The sequence below is a fragment of the Macaca mulatta genome, chromosome 7, assembly GCF_049350105.2.
Source record: "Macaca mulatta isolate MMU2019108-1 chromosome 7, T2T-MMU8v2.0, whole genome shotgun sequence".
NCBI classification, from domain to species: domain Eukaryota; kingdom Metazoa; phylum Chordata; class Mammalia; order Primates; family Cercopithecidae; genus Macaca; species Macaca mulatta.
The window spans coordinates 144,465,083-144,480,540 of NC_133412.1; the positions used below are offsets into that span (position 1 = coordinate 144,465,083).

General features: G+C 42.3%; 1 long non-coding RNA gene across 2 annotated transcripts in view; it reads right to left on the bottom strand.

The window, feature by feature from the left end:
- LOC144329748 (uncharacterized) overlaps positions 1-15,458 on the bottom strand; it is a 29,570-nt gene that overhangs the window by 12,520 nt on the left and 1,592 nt on the right. Inside the window, exon 2 of one of the 2 annotated variants that reach the window (XR_013395390.1) lies at positions 5,773-5,894. The exons of the other annotated variant lie outside the window; for it this stretch is intronic. This is a non-coding gene — a long non-coding RNA (uncharacterized LOC144329748). The remainder of the gene's footprint in view (positions 1-5,772; positions 5,895-15,458) is intronic. 2 annotated transcript variants of the gene reach the window in all.

The window sequence follows — 15,458 nt, forward strand, 5'->3', positions numbered from 1 at the left end:
TTTCTAGTATGATCTAGGTTTTCCAGGCAGAGACAGCAACATGAGCAAAGCCCAGAGACCCAAAAGAACATGAAATTCAGGGAACAGTTTGTAGGTCAGTGATCTTCATGGCCATGCCCCTAAGAAAACATGCCTAAAAAGCAGAACCAAAACCAGTTTCTCCATAACCAAAATCTCTTTATGATATTTTTGCTTCAAGAGCACAGTAGTCTATTACGGTATGACCATATTCTCTGGAACACTTGCTGGAAATCTGAAACCTTAAACAATTGTGACGTATCAGTCTATTAAGCTAAGTGGCTTTCTACCTAACACCTCTGCTTCAGGGCTAAGCAATATCCTAGCTAGAAGCCTGCTGAACTAGAAACATGAATTTTCCTTTGGTCCCAAGAAGATGACACATGAATGCTGTGCCCTTCCTTCATGATCCTAACACTCTGTTACAAGGGTGAGCTTTCTCTGATTTGTGATTGACAAGTTTGCCAGGGGTGATAACTGGCCTAATCACTTGCCTTATATATGAGAACTGAAGCCATTTGGAATTTATCCCTCTATCACTAAGCTCTGGCTACAGTTTCTTCTTAACATGCACAAGAGCTATTCCTCAAAGACATTATCTTTGCCATTTATTTTGCCCTCTAACACTTCAAGCTTCAATGCCACATCACGATTTATTTGAATGCCAGGTGTTGTTAGATAAACAGACATTTGAATTACAAGCAACTGGAGACTATTAGACAGTAAATTTTCTCTCTTTTTCATTTAAATTCTCTGTTTCTAAAATTTATTCTAGGTTTTGCTGACATGTTATGTTGGAGAATTACTGAAAGCTTGTAAATAGGAACTACACAACATACTGGCTTTGCCTCTAGGCTACAGGAGTGTGTTAACTTTCCTCTGTATTCCCAGAGTCTTATACTGAGCCTGGTCCTTATTACATCTTCTATTAAATGTTTAGTGAATAACCTCTGTGATGGATTAAAGATGGCTATATATTCTTTACTACATAGGCAGGTGATGTAATTGGATCAACAGAATATGGCAGAAGTGATGTTGTGGCAATTTCTGGACCTGGAAACTTCTACCTTCTGTCCTTCAGAACACTTTCTCTGGAAGCCCTGCCACATAAGTCTGAATACCCTGAGACTGTTTTGCTGGAGAAGCCAGATAACAGTCCCAGCAGAGTTCAGCCTTCTATACATCTGTCAAGGTGCAGAGGGGTGAGTGGAGCCTGCAGACTGTTAGCAGAATACCACTTGGAACAGAAGGATCACCTGGCTGGGCCCTGTCAGAATTCCCTGACCCACAAAATCTGTGATGTAATAAAATTATTGGTTTTTTAGCCACTTAAGTTTTAGATTACTTTGTTATATAACCATAAATAACCAGAACAAAATCCTGACGGGGGCTCCATGTATACTATTCAGCACCCGAGAGATCAACTGGTGTGTTCATAGCTACTGTTCACCTGACTAGAGCAGGACGGTACACATGTGAGGACAGTTGGGCTGATTTACCACAGCTAGTGGTGGCCAGTAAGTGCCGTTTCTCATTTTGTGAGTTCTTGGGCAGCATAGACCAGGGAACCTGATCAACCTCAGGACACACAGATTTCAAATAGGATTCTACCTAGCACTTTAGACCCAGGAGGACTAAGCCTTCATAATTCTTTCTGCTGATTATTGGAAGAGTTAATCACTCGATAGAACTAACATTTCTAATAGAACAGATTAGATGGAAATTAGATATAAGACCAAAAGACTCTTCATGGTGATGATGGAGTGGGAACCACTAGATTAAATGAACATAAAGACAGAGGGTAGATGCATTTCCTTTCTCACCCAAATGGTAGCTTCTGAGAAATATAGTTGCAAAAACATCTAGAAATACAGACGGGATGAAGAATGAGAGAAATCTGAGCACGCAGGGGAGGAGGGTAAGTGAAAATTCATTCTGTGTGTACTTGAAATTTCTGATTCAAGGGACCAGAACACATGTTATTAGCATTTTCAATTTTTCTGAATATCAAAGAGAACAAAAACTAAAGAGAATAACTCAGAAATAAAATGATGACAAGATAATTGTTTAATACGAAAATCCTTGGGTGGAGTACTAAGAGACTTCCATTTCAGTCCCAACACCTGGCAATTGATTGGACTTATTCTTAACTCAGTTTTCTTGTTGTAAAATGACACCATTCCGCTTTCTTCATGAAAATTATGTGGGTTGGATTGCAGGATAGAAGATAAAAAGTGGCTTAGAAGGAAAAAGAAAGAATATGCAATTAGTAAATAGTACCAGTTCTTGAGAAGTTTGGAATAGAAACATTTTACTCTTCAAACACATAACCTCTTTTTTTAGATTAAAGTAAACAAATCACTCTTTTACTATTACACAAATGCCGATTATTAAGTTTGTATAAAAATTAACTATAATTAGATAATGAAAGACAAGTAAATGAATCAGCAAGACATATAAACAGCAACATTGTCTAAGAAGAATTCACCATCTAGACTGATTCTGTTGCATCTTGAGCTGGGCGTAATCCTGTGAAAACACACAGGATGTGAGATGAAGGCCAAATCAGCTGGTAATCAAGTGGCACCTCTGGAGGCTGAGAGTACAAAGTAGTCCCTGGAAGAGGCACTGGCAAATTGGTGGACTTGGTGGCAAAGGCTGATAGCAGCTCTCTTGGGCCATCGGGGGGACTTCATAGTCTGGTAGTTAGCTGTTGTCACCCAGCAAACACATACACCAAAAGAGAAGCCATTTCTTTTGTCTAATTAATAGGTAGTGCCAATGGAGATACCAGTGTTTCTCAAGCTGTCCTCTGCAGACCCCCTGCAGCACAGCCCTAGTAAAGTTCAATCCTGGGACCTACCCCAGACCAACGAAATCAAAACCTCTGCACCAGGGGTGAGAAATCTATATTTTAGGTATAATAGGTACTCCGGGTGCTTTCACTGAAAATCTCATAGTTTAAGGACTGCTGCACTCTCTTGCACAATGTGACTGTCCGCAAATATGCCATGTTCACAACATCCTCAATTCCTTTGCTTCTTCTCCCTCCAGGAACACTCCTCCCTTCTCTACTTTCTTCACCCCATGGGCTAAGATCCACTGGCTTCCTGGGGCTGTCCCCAACTTCTTGATCTTCCTTTCATGAACCCTAATTATGCTCCTTAATCCTGTCTTATTCTACTTTGTAACCTCTTTCATAGGTATAGTAAATCCACCTTCATTCCATTAATTCCTGCCTAGGGCAGAAAGATCCTGCTTTAAATGGTTTCCTTCTCTGACAAGACCTGTCTCCTAGCCACTTTTTTATTTTTAAATAAATGCTTTTGCTTCCTGTCTTTCAATACAATAGAAGGAATGGGTCTTAGAGCTCCATAAGAGCAGAAAGTCCTGAGGAGCAGATGTCTTCCAGAGAAAACGGGAGAAGTTCTCACTCCACCTCCACCACCGCACTGTTGAACTTCACTGATTGGACCTCAAGAGGTACAAGCTTTTTTCTATCACTATTGATGGTTTTGGTTTTTCCCTACATTAACCCCCTCAGCATCAAAATAAATTTAAACTGAAGACAATGTTTGTGCCTTTTCCCCAACTATACTATAATCTTAAGGGCTGAAATCTAGTCTTAATGCTTCTTACGTAATTCCTCCACCCTAGACATTTATTATTGTCTGCCCGCCCTCTTCCCTGGGAACTGCCACCCCCTCAGTCTTGTCATGATTCCTCCTTGACATTTTATGCAATGTGCCTCCAGGCTCCTGGTCACAGCTGATTGGTCTAGAGGTGGGCACCTGATTTAAAGCTGTGTCAGTCAGTTCCTTTTCTCCCCAGGTATTTTGAAAACTGGGGAGACGTTTGAATTCAGATTGAGCTCAGGAGATGTTTTCCCTATGTGGACCAGAAAAATGGAGGAAACTATTCTTTAGAAAGAGAGAAGAATGCTGTAGATAGCGGCAGATGGAGAGAGAGAAGCACATGAGTGATGGAGGAGTTTAGATGGGACTGTATTTCTACCACTGGGTATTTTTTGGAACTCACAGTTTTCAGAGTAAAGCCCCCATTTTATGTTAAGCTAGTTCTGGAGACTTCAGGGAAGACTCAGAGGGCAAGGGAAAAGGGAGTTGTGGATGGCCTCTAGATAGTCAGTCCACAGGATCTAATGAAACACGTATGATCTCACGTAATCCTCAAAATAATCATGTTTTTATGAAGCAATCATTATTATTCCCACTTGAAAAATAAGAAACCAAGGCTTAGAGGAGTTAAGTAACTTTTCCTAAAACCACTCTGTTACTAAGCTGGAGGTGGGCATGGGACTTGAGGCCCGCTCCATCTGACTCCACCATGCTGAACTGTCTTCAAGTGAAGGTCAACGGGTGTGATGCTGAGGGCTCTATTCATTCATATATATATATATATATATGTATATTTTTGAGACAGAATCTCGCTCTGTCACCCAGGCTGGAGTGAAGTGGAACAATCTTGGTCATTGCAACCTCCAACCCCTATGTTCAAGCAATTCTCTTGCCTCAGTGTCCCGAGTAGCTGGGATTACAGGTGTGCGCCACCACCCTTGGCTAATTTTTGTGTTTTTAGTGGAGACGGGGTTTCACCATGTTGCCTAGGCTGGTCTTGAACTCCTGGGCTCAAGATACCCACCTGCCTCGGCCTCCCAAAGTGCTGGGATTACAGGTGTGAGCCACCGTGCCTAACCTGTTCATTCTTGCTCCCATACTCTCACGCCAAGCTAGGGGAATTTGAAAAAATTCTACAGGCCAATTCCGAGTCCTGGTGTTGATCCCAACTCCGTATGCTTGGCAGAGACTGTGATTTATGCTGCCCTCTGTAGGAAGTATGGAATGAGTAAAGGAAGTGCCCAGCAGCTCAGAGACCTAGAAGCTGGCTGTTCTTTTTTTTTTTTTTTTGAGACGGAGTCTCGCTCTGTCGCCCAGGCTGGAGTGCAGTGGCCGGATCTCAGCTCACTGCAAGCTCCGCCTCCCGGGTTTACGCCATTCTCCTGCCTCAGCCTCCCGAGTAGCTGGGACTACAGGCGCCCGCCACCTCGCCCGGCTAGTTTTTTTGTATTTTTAGTAGAGACGGGGTTTCACCATGTTAGCCAGGATGGTCTCGATCTCCTGACCTTGTGATCCGCCCGTCTCGGCCTCCCAAAGTGCTGGGATTACAGGCTTGAGCCACCGCGCCCGGCCTAGAAGCTGGCTGTTCTAAGAGGTTCTAAGAGGAAGCAGCTGGGAGCAGCAGTCCTGAAAGTTTCACTGCCAACAAGAACAGTTGGTATTGGGTGGCCATGCCAGAAGCAATGATCAAGATTCACTCTAGCAGTGCCAGTCACAGCCAGCACCAGATAACAGCAGGTGTCTGTGAGAATTGCTCAGAAGTCTTTATCCCTCTCCATCCTACCAGTGAGTTATGGTCACCCTTGATATTTCACATGGGGTTGTATAATGGGGTGTGGTAGGGACAGGAGAGGGGAGAAGAAGGTAGAGATCATCCCAAGAAGAGTAAAACAAACGGGAAGGGAGAGAGGTTCAGCAACTCTGAGCAAAAGTCTAGACCTCAGATTCTTGACCAAGAGCAAACAGACCCCTGAAAGATTCTTGACCAGAAGCAAACTGACTATTGAAAGAGGATAACACATCAATATACAAACTTTTAGTCTGGAGGGATGGCCTCTTAGCCCTCTCCTTTTGTATTTAAAGAAAGAGAAGTCCAATTAGCTGGGTGGGTGGTGCACACCTGTAATCCCAGCTACTTGCGAGGTTGAGGCTGGAGAATCACTTGAAACCGTGAGGCAGAGGCTGCAGTAAGCCGAGATTGCGCCACTGCACTCCAGCCTGGGCAACAGAGTGAGACCCAGTCTCAAAAAAAAAAAAAAAAAAAAAAAAAAAAAGAAAAAGAAAAAAAGAAAGAGAAGCGAGAAGTTCAGAAAATTAAATAATTTATCTGACTCAGCTAGCTAAAGACAGAGTCTGAATTAGAGTACAGAATTGATTTCAAGCCGGGCTTGAGGTCTAGTAGATTTTCCTCTACAACACTCGTTCTATTTTCTTTGTGTAGCTATAGGATAAGTAAAACATTACATGGAGTGGCCTTGGCCATTTCTCATACCTGAGTAGATATACTCATCACTTTTCCCGACGTGAAAAGAACAAATAAAATTCCTTTAAAAGGCTTTTAAAAGCTTCATCTCCGGAAAGCTATTTGTAAAAATTTAGGATGAGTGCTGAACTGCCAAAGGTCCTAAATATCTCTGAACTATCAGCATATTCATTCTTGTCCTCTTTTCTCTTAAATAAAGGTTGTGATGGCTTTAATATTCGAGTCGTTCTCCTTGGCATGCCCACAAACAAAAACCCTCTTTACACATGTTTCTTGTACTCAAGAACATGCAAAGCGTGATTTCTCCTGCGGAATCTCACTGTGCGCTCCTTGGATGCCACAAGGCAGCTGCAGCTCACGCGCCCCTGCAGCTCCTGGGTTCGTGTGAATGTCGCCTCCACTCTGGCTGGCAATGGAACAAGCCAGATGGTCTTGGGAGGCCTCAGCCCACCGCTTCCAAGTCATGAGCAAGCCTCTTTTCATTTCTAGGGATTTTAAAAAGACAAGAGAGTAGAGAGAAGACTTTTAAAATTCACCTTCCTTCCTTGACACCTTCTCTACTGTGAAATCTGATGAAAGGAATAAAGGGGAAAGGGCTGTTTGGAAGGAAATTTCCAGCTCCTAAGAGAATATTGAAGTTATTTTAAATGGTTCAAAGAGCTCCTAAAAGGAAATATTAATGGTAGGATGAATAAAAAAATCTTGAAATGGTTCAGAGGCGAGATATATATATATATATATATATATAAATTGGGTTGCAGTGGCTCATGCCTGTAATCCCAACACTTTGGGAGGCTGAGGTGGGTGGATCACCTGAGGTCAGGAGTTCGAGACCAGCCTGGTAAACATGGTGAAACCTGTCTCTACTAAAAATACAAAAATTAGCTGGGCGTGGTGGTAGGCACCTGTAATCCCAGTTACTTGGGAGGCTGAGGAAGGAGAATTGCTTCAGCTGAGATCGAGCCACTGCACTGCAGCCTGGGTGATAAAGCAAACCATCTCAAAAAAAAAAAAAAAAAAAAGAATATTATAACTGTAATAGCATGTGTTGATGTCTATAGTATAGAGGAAAAGGTCAAAAGTATTGGTGGGCCAGAATTTTTCATCCTTTTGGGGATTTTTATTTCATTTTATTTTATCCATATTTACAAGAAAATTGCCTGAAAACCCAGGGAAGGCATGAGTAGCTTAATGCAAAATGTTTCAAAAGAAAATGCCTATGACAAGGAAAGAAAGTTTGTGAAGGTGCATTTTAATTAAAATGTTATCTAGGCAGGGCGTGGTGGCTCACGCCTGTAATCCCAACACTTTGGGAGGCTGAGGCGGGCAGATCATTTGAGGTCAGGAGTTCAAAACCAGCCTGACCAACACGGAGAAACCCCATCTCTACTAAAAAAAAAAAAAAAAAAAAAAAAAATTAGCCAGGCATGGTGACAGGCATCTGTAATCCAAGCTACTTGGGAGGCTGAGGCAGAAGAATCGCTTGAATCCAGGAGGCGGAGGTTGCAGTGAGCTGAGTGAGATTGCACTACTGCACTCCAGCCTGGGAAACAGGAGTGAAACTCCTTCTCAAAAAAAAAAAAAAAAAAAAAAAGTTATCTAAATGCATCATATTAGCAATTAAAAGCTACTGCTTGCCAAATTTGTGATTGCAGTTCTAATCTCTTCTCCAACCCATGGATTTCTAAATCCCATGCTTCTAATATTCTATGCATTGTAAATGCAAATTTGAATGTTTCCACCCTAGATGAAAACCCTTCAATGGCTCCCTATTGACTACAGAATAAAGCCCAAGTCCTGAATATATCACACAAGGCCCTTGTGACTTGTCCACATTCTCTCTAGCTGACATTGGTGTGTAAGACACGGATTGCCTCTACCCTATACCCCTATATCTTCATAGCTCAAAAAGCTCACAAAGGCTTCCTAATATCAAGGTGTTTTCTGAGCCAGAAAGCCAGGTAAGGGATTTTCCACTCCATCAGAATGGGAGCCCTGATACTGCTTTGCTGTTAAACTTCATTCTTTCATTGTACATTTATGGAGTGCCTATTTTTGTCAGGAACTGTATTAAATTGTAGGTATTTCAGAGCAAACAAGACACACATTATGACTACAAAGAGCTTACATACCTGATTAAACACTATTAGTTTCCTATTACTGCTGTAACAAATTATCACAAATTTGTAGCTTAGAACACCACCATTTTATTGTCTTACATTTCTGGAGGTCAGAAGTCTGAAATGAATTTCACTTGGATAAAATCAAGACATTGGCAGGGCTGCATTCCTTATGAAATCTATAGGGGAGAATCTGTTTCTCTTGTCTTTCTAGCTTCTAGAGGTTTTCTACATGCCTTGGCTTATGGTCTCTTCCTCCATCGTCAAAGCTAGTAATGTAGGATCTTCAGATCTCTTTCTGACTCTGTTTCTGTGGTTACATGTCCATGTCTAACTCTGACTCTTCTATTTCCCTCTTATGAAAACCTTGTGGTTATACTGAGCCCACTTAGATAATCTAGGATAATCCCCCTATCTCAAGATCCTTAACTTAAATCATATCTTTATAAAAACTCTTGCCACATAAGGTAACATATTCACAGGTTTTGAGGATTAGGATGTGGACATCTTGGAGGGTAGGGGTATTCTCTTAACCACACTCTGCTAGCAGTTTTATTTTGTCTGAATGAGCACTATTTGCTTATATGAAAAACATGTGTTGAGTGCCTACTATGTGCCAGGCACTGTTCTAGGTGCTGGGAATACAGCAGTGAATAAAGCAGACATAGAGTTCCTGCCCTCAGGGATCTTACCTTCTAGATGAAAGACAGACAATAAACCAACAAATGATTAGATAATACGTGAGGGAGTGATAGACTTCAGAGAGCAATAGAGCTGTGTGGGGAGTATGAGATTGGGGTGATTGCTATTTTGCAATCAAGGTCTAGTTAGGAGAATGGAAGCTGTTCTTGGTCATTCAAACAGAGGGAATTTTTATTTTTTATTTTATTTTATTATTTTTTTGAGACAGGGTCTCTCTCTGTCACCCAGGTTGGAGTGCAGTGGTGCAGTCTTGGCTCACTGCAGCCTCGACCTCCTGGGCTCAAACGATCCTCCCACTTCAGCCTCCAGCTAATATTTTTGTATTTTTAGTAGAGACGGAGTTTGGCCATGTTGCAAAGGCTGGTCTCAAACTCCTGGCTTCAAGTGATCCGCCCTCCTCAGTCTCCCGAAGTGCTGGAATTACTAGCATAAGCCATCGTGCCTGGCCAAAATGAGAGAATTTTTATACAGGGGAACTACATGGTGGATGGAAGAGCTGATAAATTAACCAGGGTGATGAGGGAATCCAGAGATTTTTTTTTTTTTGACATGGAGTTTTGCTCTTGTTGCCCAGGCTGGAGTGCAATGGCTTGATCTCGGCTCACTGCAACCTCCGCCTCCCGGGTTCAAGTGATTCTCCTGCCTCAGCCTCCCAAGTAGCTGGGATTACAGGCATGTGCCACCACGCCTGGCTAATTTTGTATTTTTAGTAGAGACGGGGTTCCTCCATGTTGGTGTGGCTGGTCTCTGACTCCCGACCTCAGGTGATCTGCCCGCCTCGGCCTCCCAAAGTGCTGGGATTACAGGCATGGGCCACCGCACCCAGCCAGGATTCTTAACACCAGGAACCTAATATCACCCTCCAGCTGAATTTATATCAGAGCCTGGGGATGGTTCTTACCCAGTGGAACCTGGGGCCATGGAGGAAATGCACTTGCTGCTAAAACTCTGCCTGAAGCACAAACAGAGAGGAGGAGAATGGCTTTCACTTGTCTCTTCCATCTGTCCAAATTCCTGTTATGCATCCTGATGGTTGAAACCAGCTGGAAGCTCCTGACAAGGCATCCTTGAAAACACGGCCCATGGGGGTCAGCCCTACTGCAAGGTAGAGCAGGACAAGAGAGAGCTCCCAAGAGCAAGCAGGCAGATTACCAACACAGTTACCTCTGTACAGACATCTAAACAGACCCAGAAAGTGCATCATGCAGATATTTGGGGAAAGAGCTCTCCAGGCAGATGAAAGAGCACATACAAGTCCTGGAGGCAGTAGAGCATCAGATGTAGTCAAAGAATAGCAGGAATGCCAGTGTAGCTGGGGTAGAAAGAGGGAGGGGAGAGAGAGGGATTGGGAGTCAGAAGAGTATACAGCTCTCTGGGCCAGAATGTGAACCGGGGCTTTTTCTCCGAGTGAGGTGAGAGGTCCTGGAAGCTTTGTGAGCAGAGAAGTGACAAGATCAGACTTACTCATGCTCCATACTCTGGATCCTGTGTATAGAACAAATGATTTGAGGGGAAATGCAGGAGTAGGGAAACCAACTAGGGAGACCAGTAGGGAGACAATTGTGATAATCCAGGTGAGAAATGGCTTGAATCAGAGAGGTGGAGCTGCAGTGGGTGGAAGTGATTGGATTCTACACATATTTTGAAGAAAGGACCATCAGAATTTGTTGATGGTTTGGATGTGAGAGAAATAGAGGAGTCAAAGACGATTCCAAGACTTTTGCTCTGAACAAAACCTCTGAACTTCTGGGAAGATACCCTTAACGGAGATGGGGAAGACTGCTGGAGGGAAGTGGTTTTTTTTTTTTTTTTTTTTGACAGAGTCTCACTCTGTTGCCGGGCTGGAGAACAGTGGCTTGATCTCGGCTCACTGCAACCTCCGCCTCCCGGGTTCAAGAGATTCTCCTGCCTCAGCCTCCTGAGTAGCTGGGACTACAGGTGGCGCCACCACACCCAGCTAATTTTTGTATTTTTAGTAGAGATGGGGTTTCACCATGTTGGCCAGGATGGTCTTGATCTCTTGACCTTGTGATCGAACTGCCTCGGCCTCCCAAAGGGAACTGGTTTTGAGAGGGATATCTGGAGTTCAGAAGGGCACTGGCTTTGCGGGGAATACTTGGAGCTAATCAATTTTAAATATGTGAAGTTTGAAATACCTAGTACATAATCAGTTGCAGATGTTGAGTAGCAGATGGATGTACAAATTTGGAGACAGGGGAGATGACTAGCCTGGAGGTGTAAATTTGGAAGTATTTAATGTACAGATGTTATTTAAAACTATCAGACTGGTGAGCTTACCACAGAGTGAAAAGAGACCACAAAGAGATGTCCGAAGTCTGAGTCCTGCAGTCTCCTATGTTGAGAAGTTCAAGACCAGAAAGGTAGAATAAGAACTAGGATCGACTCTTGGCTCAGAAGACAAGGGAAGAAAACATTTCAAGAACCAACATGGTTGCCTTCTTCTCTGCTGCTGAGGGCTCCAGCCAGGTGAGCTTGGAAGTTGAGCACCAGATTTAGCAATGAGGAAGTCACTGATGCCCCTGAGAAGACCTGTTGCTGTGGAGTAGTGGGGGTGAAAGCCTGCTTGGAGTGGATTCAAGGGAAGGGAAGGATAGGAATTGAAGACATCAAGCATGGAAGAGCCTTTTGAAGATTCCAGTTATAAAATGAAGCAGGGGGAGACATAAAAATCTAGGAAGCATTTTACTTTTTACCACGGCAGATATTCCAGTATGCTTGTAAACCCTTAGAAGTGAAGCAGTAGAGAAGGAAAATTTGCTGATTCAAGAGAGAGTGGTGACAGTTGCTGAATCAATGTCCCTGAGTTAGAGGCGATGGCACTAATGCACAGATCTAGAGGCTAATCTCGGCTAAGAGCACCGAGAGTTCATAAGTGACAGGAAGGACAGAGGAGTATATGCAGACAGATGCGGGTAGGCTGGTAGACAGAGTGGTAGAGAGGGTATGTGTATTCAGTTCTCTTCTGATTATTTCTATTTTACCAACAAAAGAGGGAGCAAGGCCATTAGCTGGAAGTACTAGGAGAGGTTTAAGGAGGAGAAGGTGTGAAATAGTCCTTTAAAGAGGAGGGAACAGTACAGGGAAGTATAGCAGTTTTGCTGTTAATTGATTAACAGAATGTTAATTGGTTATAAAGTACTTGGTGTTTTAAACTAGTAATGAATACTACTATGTAAATGAGAGAAGAGGCATTTTCTAAGGAATCCAGTATTCACGTAAACAGAGTCACACCAATAAGGTTAAAACAATAAAACCCTAAAATTGAAACAACATGGGATATCACTTAATCCTGAATAATTTTGAGGGCACTTCGGATCTTTGTAATGATTCAGAATAATCTTTCTAAATATCACTTAGAATAATGCCCTGTAGATATACAGCTACTGGAGTTCTGAACTAAAAGGCCAGTTAAATCAGATTTCAAATGTAAAACATGCAAATGTGAGTCAGTGTTTATAACATTAAAAAATACATACAACTTCTTTGTATGGTAGGCCTCTGTGTCAAAATTCATTCTATATTTGGTATATTCTATACATTAGGGTGTTTTGTGGGGTAGAATAACCAGAGAGAAATGGATTCACCTGGGTTTTAACAAACTAAGAAGCAAATAGGAAGGGAGTAACATAGTAAATGACTAGATGTTCTTATCACTAGAAAGGTTACATATCCTTTGTGTTGGAGGGCAAAGGGAAGGGATTGAGCAGAGATGGGTAGAGAAGCCAAGAAAGAGAGTGGACAGGAAGTGGACTGAGATCTAGTCTGTGCTCTTGGCAAACTCTCCATTCCTCCTTTCCCCCTTCTGCTGCCTGACATCTGCTATTTTGAAACCCTAGGAAGGTCAGGAGGATACAGCAGGAGTGACTGACCTAGAGGATGTGCAGTTGAAAACTAGGCTTTGGTAGCTTTCACTTTTTATCTCCTTTAGAAACAAGGATGAAAGTTCTGCCATCAGTGAGGGATAAATAGTAGCCCAGGGCCTTGAAAAAGCAGTTTTAGATCCCTGGGACAATTTCTACTATTTTACTATGTCTGAAGATTAGGGAAGTTATTTTTGTAATTTGAGGCCAACACCCATCTCTTGAGCCTTATAAGAAGCACTGAAGAATGTTAATAGAGTTGGCTAGCATTTGGGTCAATTATTTCAAATGGCTATCTGGGAGTCATAAAACAGATGGCCCTGAAATTGTACTGTGTTGGTGGATGTAGATTGGCAGCCATCCTTTAAGGGCAAAATTATGTTAAAAGCTAAGCCAGAACAAATGAGCAACAACTGATTTATAATATTTTGCAATGTTATGAAAAATGGTTTCTTAAAACAGATTCACAGGACTGATGGTGATGTTCCATTGTGTTTCTTTGTGAAAATATATTAAACATACCAGTAAATGAATCTGAGGCCTACCCTCCCTCTCTCCCTTCTTTCCTTCCTTCCTTCCTTCCTTCCACAGATCTTGCCTGCCTGCCTGCCTGCCTGCATTCCTTCCTTCCTTCCTTCCTTCCTTCCTTCCTTCCTTCCTTCCTTCCTTCCTTCCTTCCTTCCTTCCTTCTTTTCCTTCCTCCCTCCCTCCTTCTTTCCTTATAGTTATTTTGGGAGTATGGATGTATTTAGTTTGGGTCTTTGGTTTTAATTAGAATATTTATTAAATAACAAGGAATCTGCTTTGAATTAGTGTAAAAGCAAATCATGAACTGTAGATTACCTTTGAAATTACTGTAACGTGGTCAATATTTTTGTTGCCTTTGTAGTTGAGACAGGGAAATTTTGAAATAAAATTGTCAACATTTAAAGAAAATTGTCAACATGTAGCTACTCTTTGTGAAACTGACCTATAAAATCAAACTGTTTTGTCATTTGCTGTAAAAGGAAGATTTGTTATTCATTGGAAAATTTTATAGGTCTAAGAGCTCTTATATGAAATATATATATACACACAAACACACACATATGTATATATATATTTAGAGACAGGATCTCACTGTGTTGCCCAGGCCGGAGTGCAGTAGTGTGATCAGAGGTCACTGCAGCCTTTAATTCCCGGGCTCAAGTGATTCTGAAGCCTCAGTCTCCTGAATAGCTGGGACTACAGGTGCATGTCAACATACCTAGCTAATATTTTTTATTTTTGTAGAGACAGGGTCTCTCTGTGTTGCCCAGGATAGTCTCAAACTCCTGGCTTCAAGCAGTCTTCCCACTTGGGCCTCCCAAAGTGCTGGGATTACGCATGTGAGCCACCATGCCGGCCAGCTATGGAATTTTAAAGCTGTAATAACCTAACATGTGGGGTACCCCCCACAGAGGAACAATCAGAGAGATTAAATAACTTCTCAAGGAGACTCAATTATTAGTGGCACAGAAAAACTTAAACCCTAGTTTCCTGACTTTGTCTAGTATCACCTAGGTTTCTAATACATAAACTTTCATTGACAGGATTTAAACTTGCAAGTGACTGAAAAGTTTTGATTGCCTAGTCCTCATATGCTTAGGTTCATGCTTTAGGTTTCTAGTTCTGTGGGACTGAGTTACATAATGGTTTTCCCATGTTCATGGATAGGAATTTTAAAAGTTGAGATATAATCCACATACCATGGAATCTATTTTTACTCATTCATTTTGAAATCTAAAGTTTAACTTCTATTCACAATATCCATTTGACTTAAGCAGTGAGTATATAATAACCCTCACTTCAGAAAAGTTTCTACAGTTAAAAGAAGACACAGGCCTGAAAAGAGTTCATCTTCATCCTTAATAGCATTTTGGAGTAGTTATAAAGGCGCCTGAGGATGCCTAATGATTTAAAAAAAAAATGGTGAATAGGGTTTTTATGAGGAAGATGTGGAGAAAGCAGAGATTATTACCATTGAAAAAGACAAGGTGTTAACAGAAATGGGAGGGTAGTTTATAATAAGAGTCCAAACTTGACTGTACTTTTTAGGGTAGGGCCAAAGGCAAGTACTGAGGACAGGTATGGACTGTTGCGTTCAACTTTTTAAAAAAGTAGCCAATACCTAGTATGGACCAAGCCTGCGGAGTCACTGAGAATACAGAGATGAATGAGCCAGTTCGTGAAGGAGCCTAGTCTGGGTGTGTGTGCGAGTTGAGAAGAGAAGGAGGGAGGGAGCATGGGGGATGTGGGGGTGGAGGAATGAGATTGAAAGAAAAGGCTGAAAAACTGAATATATGGTAAAATTTGGGCTGCAGATATGTGCTGGCTCTTAGGCAGAAACCTGTCCCAGAACCTCTTAATACATTAACCTCATTTGCCAAATTTGGCCAGGTATCTTGACGGTGGTCTTCTAGAGATGCCCTCTTGAATCGGTTTAAAAATTATCCTGCCGCAACCATCCCTAGCTTTCCCCACCGCCAGTGCGCGAGGCAGGTTGAAAACTGCACCCACGTTTGCAGCCTCTGCTCTCCGCAGGAGACAGGAATCCAGGGCTTTGCCGTCGTCATAGCAACCAGAAGTTCCGCGGTCCCCT